General features: G+C 46.6%; 1 protein-coding gene across 1 annotated transcript in view; it reads left to right on the top strand.

Moving 5' to 3' along the window:
• The first annotated feature begins 1,217 nt into the window (after positions 1 to 1,217).
• Positions 1,218 to 8,669, top strand: part of LOC122389418 (polyunsaturated fatty acid 5-lipoxygenase-like) — a 37,768-nt gene continuing 30,316 nt past the window's right edge. The window contains exon 1 of the mRNA XM_043381448.1: positions 1,218 to 1,376. The gene's annotated coding sequence lies outside the window, so the exon portion shown is untranslated. The remainder of the gene's footprint in view (positions 1,377 to 8,669) is intronic.

The following is an 8,669-nucleotide window of genomic DNA, read 5'->3' as shown; positions in this document are numbered from 1 at the left end:
GTCATCGGGGCCAGGACAGCCCCAGCACACGGCGCTTCGGCACGCAACGGGCACGCGCGAGCGAGGATCAGCGAGACAGCGGCGGGAATGCAGCATGGGAGCACCGAGGGGAAGCATGAAAACGGCCGTATCTCAGATCAGTAGAAACAGACGGAACATTACATAAAAGAATACTGTAAAATAATATGAATGGATCATGCACTGGACCACCTCATGATTAGCGTAAAAAATATGCCATAATGTCAACACAACCTCACTTTTTCTCTACATTTACTTAGTATGTTGTAGTTTATTGTCTAACCTTCCAAATACATACCATCGGCTTGCTGCATCGGCCATTTATTGAGACCACATAAGCCTCACTAATTATAAGTTTCCAAAGTTGTGATAATTGCTTACGGCTTACTAAACGGCACCCAGTCGGTCGGCGTCTGCGGCGATCATGCTGAGGCAAATATAACGAAGTCATGATACAACGAACAAGAGTCGTGCAATAGCTTACCACCTCAGGTCATTCCCCGTCCCATGGGACTAAAGGACTCAGTGCACTGAATTCACGCACCTACCATTCAAGCTACTCAGGTCCCTATTCACTGAATGACAAATTAGTTAAATAAAACAACTGATACCAATACCATGCTCTGATTGTGCGTGATCCGTATTTCCCCGCGAGCGAGCTGCATGCAATCGGGGTCGGATGTCTTCTGAGTGTTCAGTGTACCTTCTTCCTTCTGGTTCTGTATAGTGGGCTAAAACTAAAAGAGCTTAGCTATTTTGGGTTCTACTGAAAGCTGTCGATACTGTATAGAAGAAATGTCCATCACGAGTCGCTTTGTTTATAACACCAAGTCAGAAGCGTAAATAAACGTTCATTGCATGGGAGTACGATCTCTGGGAAATATCGCTCATCTATCAAAGCGTAGTTTCTGTTTTCTGGCCGCAGCGCTAAGTGAGAAGTCACTACCACAAACCCAACGCTCCTGTCAAATGTCTCCCAAAATGAGTTCTGTCATTCCTATCCTGATCTCCCTTCAATATTCATACAAGATTATGCAGTGCCCAGCCGTGCCCCCGTCTGGCCAATTGGCCATCAACCCATGCCCGGTCCGTTAGCCGTCCTGTCTTTCCTCCTCTCCTGCCGGATCTATCGGCGTTCCCTGCCGCTGGGGGTCGGGAGGGGCGCTCGGTCCACTTGGAGTGCTCGCGCGCGTCCGACCAGTGCAGTGGCGAGGTGCGACTCATACCGGCCGGCCGCTCCGCCGTCTGCGAAGGCGCGCCTGTGCCGTACACGGGGCGGACAGTGAAGTGCCCTGGTGGGAGGGCACGTGGCGCGTCTTGTAGGCAGTTCGACTAGCCCAGGCACTCGCACACATAAGGTGAGGCTCATGATTGACATGCGTGCTACAGCTAAACAATGATAGTCGCCTGAGAAAGCAGCATCGCCGAACTATCATCGAGCAATGACAATTGACAATGCTGTACCTTTTGCACCATATCTGACCCTTCAGCTGGGCCAACAGGATCTGCCCTGAGTGCTAAAATATTCACTTGTGACAAATCACAATGAGAAAGTTCGTTTGTGTTAATTGCTGCACGTGTTCATCGCCCCATGTGAGGCTATAACTCAGCTACTTCCATTTTTCCTAAAATATACCTACTTAGGTACCTATCTGCATAATAGATAGACCTATAAGACCACAGACATAGGTTCTTCGGGAAGTCACACAAAATGCTTTCGATTTGACATTGACTTAAAGGGACACTCCCACCTTAACATTAGTTTTGAGTTGAGATAGCCAAATTGGTGGCCATGGCCTGCAAATACCGGTTTTGGCACTCACAACATCGAAAAATGCTTTAATTCGAAGATATGGAATTTCAAACTTGCAGTTTTCGGATTCTAAGGGGCTAATGCATTGGAATGCCCCCTTAGAATTTGTGACGTCAGCGGAGATCTAACGATTTTTAATCTTAGACTAAAACCATCGTTAACACGTGGTGGTATACGCTGCTTTGCGCGCAACGTCTGCCGCACTTTAAGGCTGCCAAATTATTGCTTCCAAATAAAGTCGCTAGTAACAGGGGAGATCCCAAAAAGTAAACAAAAGTAAAAGCCTAATATCTTGAAAAGCAGTGAATATTTTTCGGTGAAATTTGGTAGATATTTGTTTTTGCTCTTTCTGAACCAAGGGACATCACTTTCATGCCAATTCATTAACTTTTTTGAAGGTGGGAGGGTCCCTTTAAAGGGACCCTCCCACCTTCAAAAAAGTTAATGAATTGGCACGAAAGTGATGTCGCTCGGTTCAGAAAGAGCGAAAACGAATATCTACCAAATTTCATCGAAAAATATTCACCGGTTTTCAAGATATTAGACTTTTACTTTTGTTTACTTTTTGGGATCTCCGCTGTTCCTAGCGACTTTATTTGAAAGTGCGGCATTTGTTGCGCGCAAAGCAGCATATACCACCGCGTGCTACCAAACGTTTTAGTAAAAGATTTAAAAATCGTTAGATCTCCGCTGACGTCACAAATTCTAAGGGGGCATACCAATGCACTAGCCCCTTAGAATCCGAAAACTGCAAGTTTGAAATTCCATATCTCCGAATTAAAGCATTTGTCGATGTTGTGAGTGCCCAAACCGGTATTTGCAGGCCATGGCCACCAATTTGGCTATCTCAACTCAAAACTAATGTTAAGGTGGGAGTGTCCCTTTAACAGAAGGTTCGATAATCGATTGTTACTTTTGTTTCGTTTTGCTATCGGCGGTTACTTTAATGTGTTAAACCTTCCGACAGTTCTTTTTCATGCCAATCTTCTCGTCGGACTTAGGTCGGACTCTCAACTCACCAGATGACCCATTTTAACATCATAATTTTATATACCTATGTATGCGTGCGTGATGCATCATCCCCACCTGTAGAAATAGCAAATTGGGCATCCTGAGCGTAAGCACACATGCAAAAAAACGTCAAGCACCATATCATAGTATCAGCGTAGATGAAATGAATCATGTCATCTACTCGTATGATATCAACTATCACATATTGATCACATAGCATCGAAGTATGTGAAAGGTTATTGCATCAAATCGTGTCAACTTGTCTTTTTATGTGTAACACTGCGACATCGATACTTTTTTTGCTTGGCGCTTAAATTTTCCGGCGATCCTATCTTTTCACTTGTAGTTTTTTATTGAAGTCCTTTTGTAGTAAGATAGATTGAACCGATGATGTGGCCCTTGGCAAGTCAAGTTATGTAACATCTCGAGGATTTCCAGGGATTTCAAGCTGAGATAAAGGTAATGGCTCTCAACCAACAGGTTCTAAAACGTGGAACAATACTATGCGGCTGACGTTAAACTGATTAAATTTTAGTCATGATTGGATTTACTCAGAGATTTACTCGAACATTACTATACACACATGAATGGATCAACTTAATTCAATGCAATGTTGATCTTAAATCATCATGTTTTGAACGTCAGAAAGTACGTAGGAGGAAGGGACTGTATTTACTATTCATACATGACGAAGCGGTTGAAAAGACGAGTCACTTGCCATTGATGTGATGGCGGTAGGCAAAGGAGTAGCTAATCGATTTGAATACAATACTCCAAGCACCCTGTCGTATGCTTGCGTCATGTACAGTCTGTCTTAAAAGTACCGCGCAAAGTGACGGTGGATCCATCGAGCCTGACTGAGCAAGGGCCTGCTAAATTTGGGTCACTGAAGCAACTGACATCCTTAGCCATTCCCTAGGTCAATTGGTCGGTGACTTTTAACCCGCGCCCAGCTGGGGGTCCTGGATTTCCACGCCCTGCTGGGGGGGGGGGGGGTGTTTGAACACCCCCCCTTGTAACTCGGCTCCTGGGCCACGTAGCGATACGCGGAAGGCGGTGTTCGAAAGAGCGTCAAAAATAATGACGAAATCGTTTCGGTCAATTTTTTTGGTCAGGTCAAAGGTGAGGTCACCAGAGGTCATTGAAGGCAAAATTTCGCCGATTTCCAGGTCGAATGTCGAAAATTTCCAAAAAGCCAACGCATAACTCGGGAACCAATAGAGCTACAGCGCCGCGGAAAAGTGCATTCGATAGCCCTATTAACGCTCTTTCTGAGTAATTCTCTCAGATTTGACCTAACGTCAACGGTTTTGCCTGCAGGGGGCAAAAACTGCAAAATAGCCGATTTTTTTCGGAAACAGTTTTTATGCAATAACTTTTGACCCAAGCCTTGTACGAGCTTACTTTTACCGGCATCGTGTTCCTCTCGTCAAGACGCATCGAATGAACTATAACTTGACCTTGAAAGGTCAACTTGAAAATTTGACCTCAGGTCAAGGTCATGACCTGACCGGAAAGGGTCATGTTGCATATCAGTCGATCCGTATCGTCGAGCTGAACACATCTAAGGCGTTTTCATCGCTCTGGCATGCCTCTATCAAAAGTTATTTGCGAAAAACTGTTAGATACCATTCGTGACCTAAGATGACCTCAGGGCATAAACAAGGGTCACGGACACCATTTTCATGTTCTGTGTGTCTAAACTACTTGTAATTCGGTGTTTGGGAGTGTTTATAATGTCTTTCGTCCAAAAGAGGCGCATTTCAATTTTCTCCCATTGACTTATAATGGGGAGGTCGCAAAATTGACCTGACCTTAGGTCATCGATATCAAAATTCTGAGATATATATTTTGTACATGCTATTGCTCTCAGCAATCGCTCAAAGTTTCAAAGCGATCGGTCACTCGGTGTAGCTATGACAGACATTGAAACTTTTTATGAGGTGAGGTCACTTCAAGTGACCTGGTGACCTGACCTTGAATGACCTTGGTCTGAAATTTTCACAACATGTGTAGAATTGATGTATGATAAGGTGTACCAAAAACGCGCCGCCGTTTTTGAGATATTCGCAAAAAACCACAAGGGGGGTGTTCAAACACCCCCCCCCCCCAGCAGGGCGCGGGTTAAATTAAAACAGGCCCTTTCTCGGTCAGGCTTGATGGATCCACCGCCACTTTGCGCGGTACTTTTAAGACAGACTGTACATCAGACATGTGTATGGATCCGAGAAAATGGATCTGGGATCGAATCCCACGGATCCTGATTTCGGATCTGACGGGATCATCGATCCAGCTCTCAAATTTCACAGATCTGAGTCTCATTTTTTGCTTGAGCTCCAGTGAGATCATAGATCTTTACTTATTTTTTTTTTTTTGTCAACACAGAAATCCCCTAAAAAACACTTAATGCAACTCACAAACGTTCTGTTTTAGTGGTTTTATGTGTTTGCACGTAATAATCCATAGTTTTGTGACACTTACTGACATAAAAATCCTCTAAAACATAGTTTCAAATGTTGTGCATGGTGGAGTCCACTCAGATCGTAGATCCGTGTTCCTGGTTTATCATCAGATCGTATGAGATCATAGATCCAAGGTATTTTTTCACGCCGGATCCGACGGGATCATAGATCCTAACCTGCAGTTTGCTTCGAGATCTACTGAGGATCCATCGCTCGGATCCATACATTGCATATGTCTGATGTACATACTCACGGTGGATGCATAAACGCCGACCCGTCCCACCGATCAGGCCCATGCATGGGTTGCAAGATAACCGAATACCATGAACCCGTCCGTTGACATTTCATGCAACATAACGTGTCCTCCTATCTCGGTATCAAATGACGGTGTCGTTCTAAACATAGAACTCTGCATACCGCGGTCTATGTTTTAAACTTTCCCGTCCGATCACAATAGGCCTATACAGCAAACAATAGGGAGCCTGTCGGTCGCTCTCGCCATGTTCCAGCCTTATGAAGTGCTGTACTATTCTATTTATTACATTTTGTAACACGTATCATTATAGCGGTATTGGCAAATACATATCCGAGTCAACGAAACGATTCCCAAGAACGTCAATATGCTTTGGACTGAAATGCGTGAAAACGTTGTGCCACTTGTACCTTCCTACATGTAGCCGCTTTCTGCAGTTGGTCTTCAGTCAGTGCACACTTTTCTGATTCTACGACATATTTAGTTTGGGCTGCTACGCTAAGGTAAATGTACGAGGCGGCGACTCTACAATCTGACCGTCTGTCCAATACCGGACTGCTTATCGGCGCGCTCAACATTCAAAGCCTTAAGCCGAAGCTGCTCGAACTGACCGACGTGGTCAGCAGTCAAGACCTCGACGTTCTCCTACTCTCCGAGACCTGGCTGCGACCCAGCACGCCCAGTCGGCTGGTTGTGCTACCCGGGTACTCACTCAGCCGTGCGGATCGTCCCGACGGCAGTGGCTACGGTGGAGTCGCCATTGCTACCAAAAACTCTATCACCTCTGTAGCGCTAAAACTCACAGTTCCGCCGTGCCGTGAGAGTCAGCTGGAATCCCAGTGGATCCTCCTAAAACTGGAGAAAGATCGTCAGCTAATTGTCTGCTCGCTCTACCGACCGCCCCGCTACTCGGACACTGCCCTACGCGCTGATTTCAACGATCTCGAGTCTCAGCTGCAACGGATCCTGATCGACCACCCCAAGGTTCCGTTTGTCATCTGCGGCGACCTAAACTGCGATTTGCTGAAACACCGGAGTTTCCGCGCGCGTATTCACCTAAGTGACTTTTTATCGGACTACTCTCTCGATCAACTTGTAACTGCACCCACGTACAGCTCCGGCTCACTCCTTGACGTATGTATTGTCAAAACCCGTGAGCTCGTGCTCGACTGTCATGTAAAACACTGTCCCTTTAGCCCACACAAGTTCGTAAACGTGCTAGTTAACGTACCTAAACAGCGTAAAACTGCAACTGTCATCACAACCCGCTCAATCAACCGTGTCGATGTCGCGTCCCTAAATCATGACTTGATGTCCATCGAGTGGGACGAAGTGTTCACTGCAATGACCGTGCATGACAAATGGCAAGCTTTTCTGACTCATTTCCTACCCGTCCTAGATGACCATGCCCCTTTAAAGAACCTGACCATTAGAAACCCCACCGCTCCCCCCGTCTCAGCCTCCACCCGTGATATCATGGCCCAACGGCGCGCCGCACTACGACTGCACGGGCGGGAATCTACAGTTTATAAAGACCTGAATCGTTCAGTTCGTTCTGCCGTTCGCCGTGACCGGCGCAACGTGATTCAGCGGGAAATTAGTGAACGTGGCCCCAACAAGGTGTGGCAGGGAATCAAATCAGTCATAGCTGGTAAAAAAGAAAATAAAACAGTTCAACCCGATGTAACCGCTGACGAACTAAACTCATTTTTCGTGTCCGTCGGCCCCCGTATTGCTACCGAGATCCGAAACCAAAACACAGGTACCTATACTTACGCACAGCTCCCACGCGTCGGCGCATGCGGTTTCCAGCCCAGGCCTATCTCACTCGGTGAGCTCGAATGCACGGTTTTCAGTATGCGGAACTCAGCCGCCTGCGGAGCGGACGGTGTGTGCATCCGCATGCTAAAAACCAGTTTCTTGGCTATTGGCAGCGTCATACAGCACATCATAAACACCTGCATCTCGAAATCTGACATCCCCGAGCAATGGAAGCATTCCATAGTCCATCCCATTTTCAAATCCGGAAACCCATCTGACCCCAGCAACTTTCGACCCATTTCTCTAGTACCAGTTATCATGAAAGTTGTTGAACGAGTCATCCAGCAGCAGCTACAACACTATCTCTCTCAAAATCACCTTTTGGCACCTAGTCAGCATGGCTTTCGACCCCAACACTCAACTGAAACAGCACTTTTGTCCGTCACCGACCGCATCCTAGCTGCCACGGACAGGGGAGACATATCTTTCCTATGCCTTATCGATCTCAGCAAATGTTTCGATGTCATAGATCATAAACTCCTTCTCGACAAACTCGCACTGTACGGCATCGAAACTCCTTGGTTTAAAGCATATCTAAAAGGTCACACACAAAGCGTTTCAATGACCGATGGACTCCAGCGCAGGGTTCTGTCACGACCACTCCCTAACACTATGGGCGTGTTTCAAGGCTCGGCCCTGGGTCCTCTTTTATTCACGATCTTCTCAAACGATTTGGCGCTTCACGCCGACGACGCATGCGTTTTCCAATATGCAGATGATACCCAGCTTCTAGTGAGTGGCCCAAAAAACAATGTAAGTGGCCTTATCTCGCGCATGGAGGCCTCACTAGAAGCACTGAACAAATGGTTCCACTCTAACGCCCTGAAGGTCAACGCGAGCAAAACGCAACTCATGATATTCGGCAGCCGTCAAAATCTAAAACACTTGCCCCCAGTCGTCGTATCGTTTCGTGACACGGAGCTGGAACCATGTGCGCAGGCAGGAAACCTCGGCGTGGTGTTTGACAGCTGTCTGACCTGGGAAGCCCATGTATCTGAGCTCAGCCGGAGGTGTATGGGTCTGCTCATCGGCCTCTCCCATGTGCGGCACTGTCTTCCCGATGGGGTCATCAAAACCATTGTCACATCTCTAGTCATCTCCCGAGTAAATTACTGCCTCTCAGTTTACGGAAATGGTACAAAAAAGAACCTGAATCGACTCCAAAAGATCTTGAACTTCGCTACTCGAGTTATTTTTGGCCGTCGCAAATTCGACCACGTCACTGACCTGCGCGAGAAACTCAACTGGATGCCGCCCGAATTTATGTACAAACTTCAAACCATGGCCACTG

Source organism: Amphibalanus amphitrite, unplaced genomic scaffold (genome assembly GCF_019059575.1).
Source record: "Amphibalanus amphitrite isolate SeventyFive unplaced genomic scaffold, NRLGWU_Aamphi_draft 000357F_arrow, whole genome shotgun sequence".
Lineage (NCBI taxonomy): Eukaryota > Metazoa > Arthropoda > Thecostraca > Balanomorpha > Balanidae > Amphibalanus > Amphibalanus amphitrite.
Note: the sequence above shows the minus strand (reverse complement) of the source record. Positions and strands in the feature narration are given on the sequence as shown.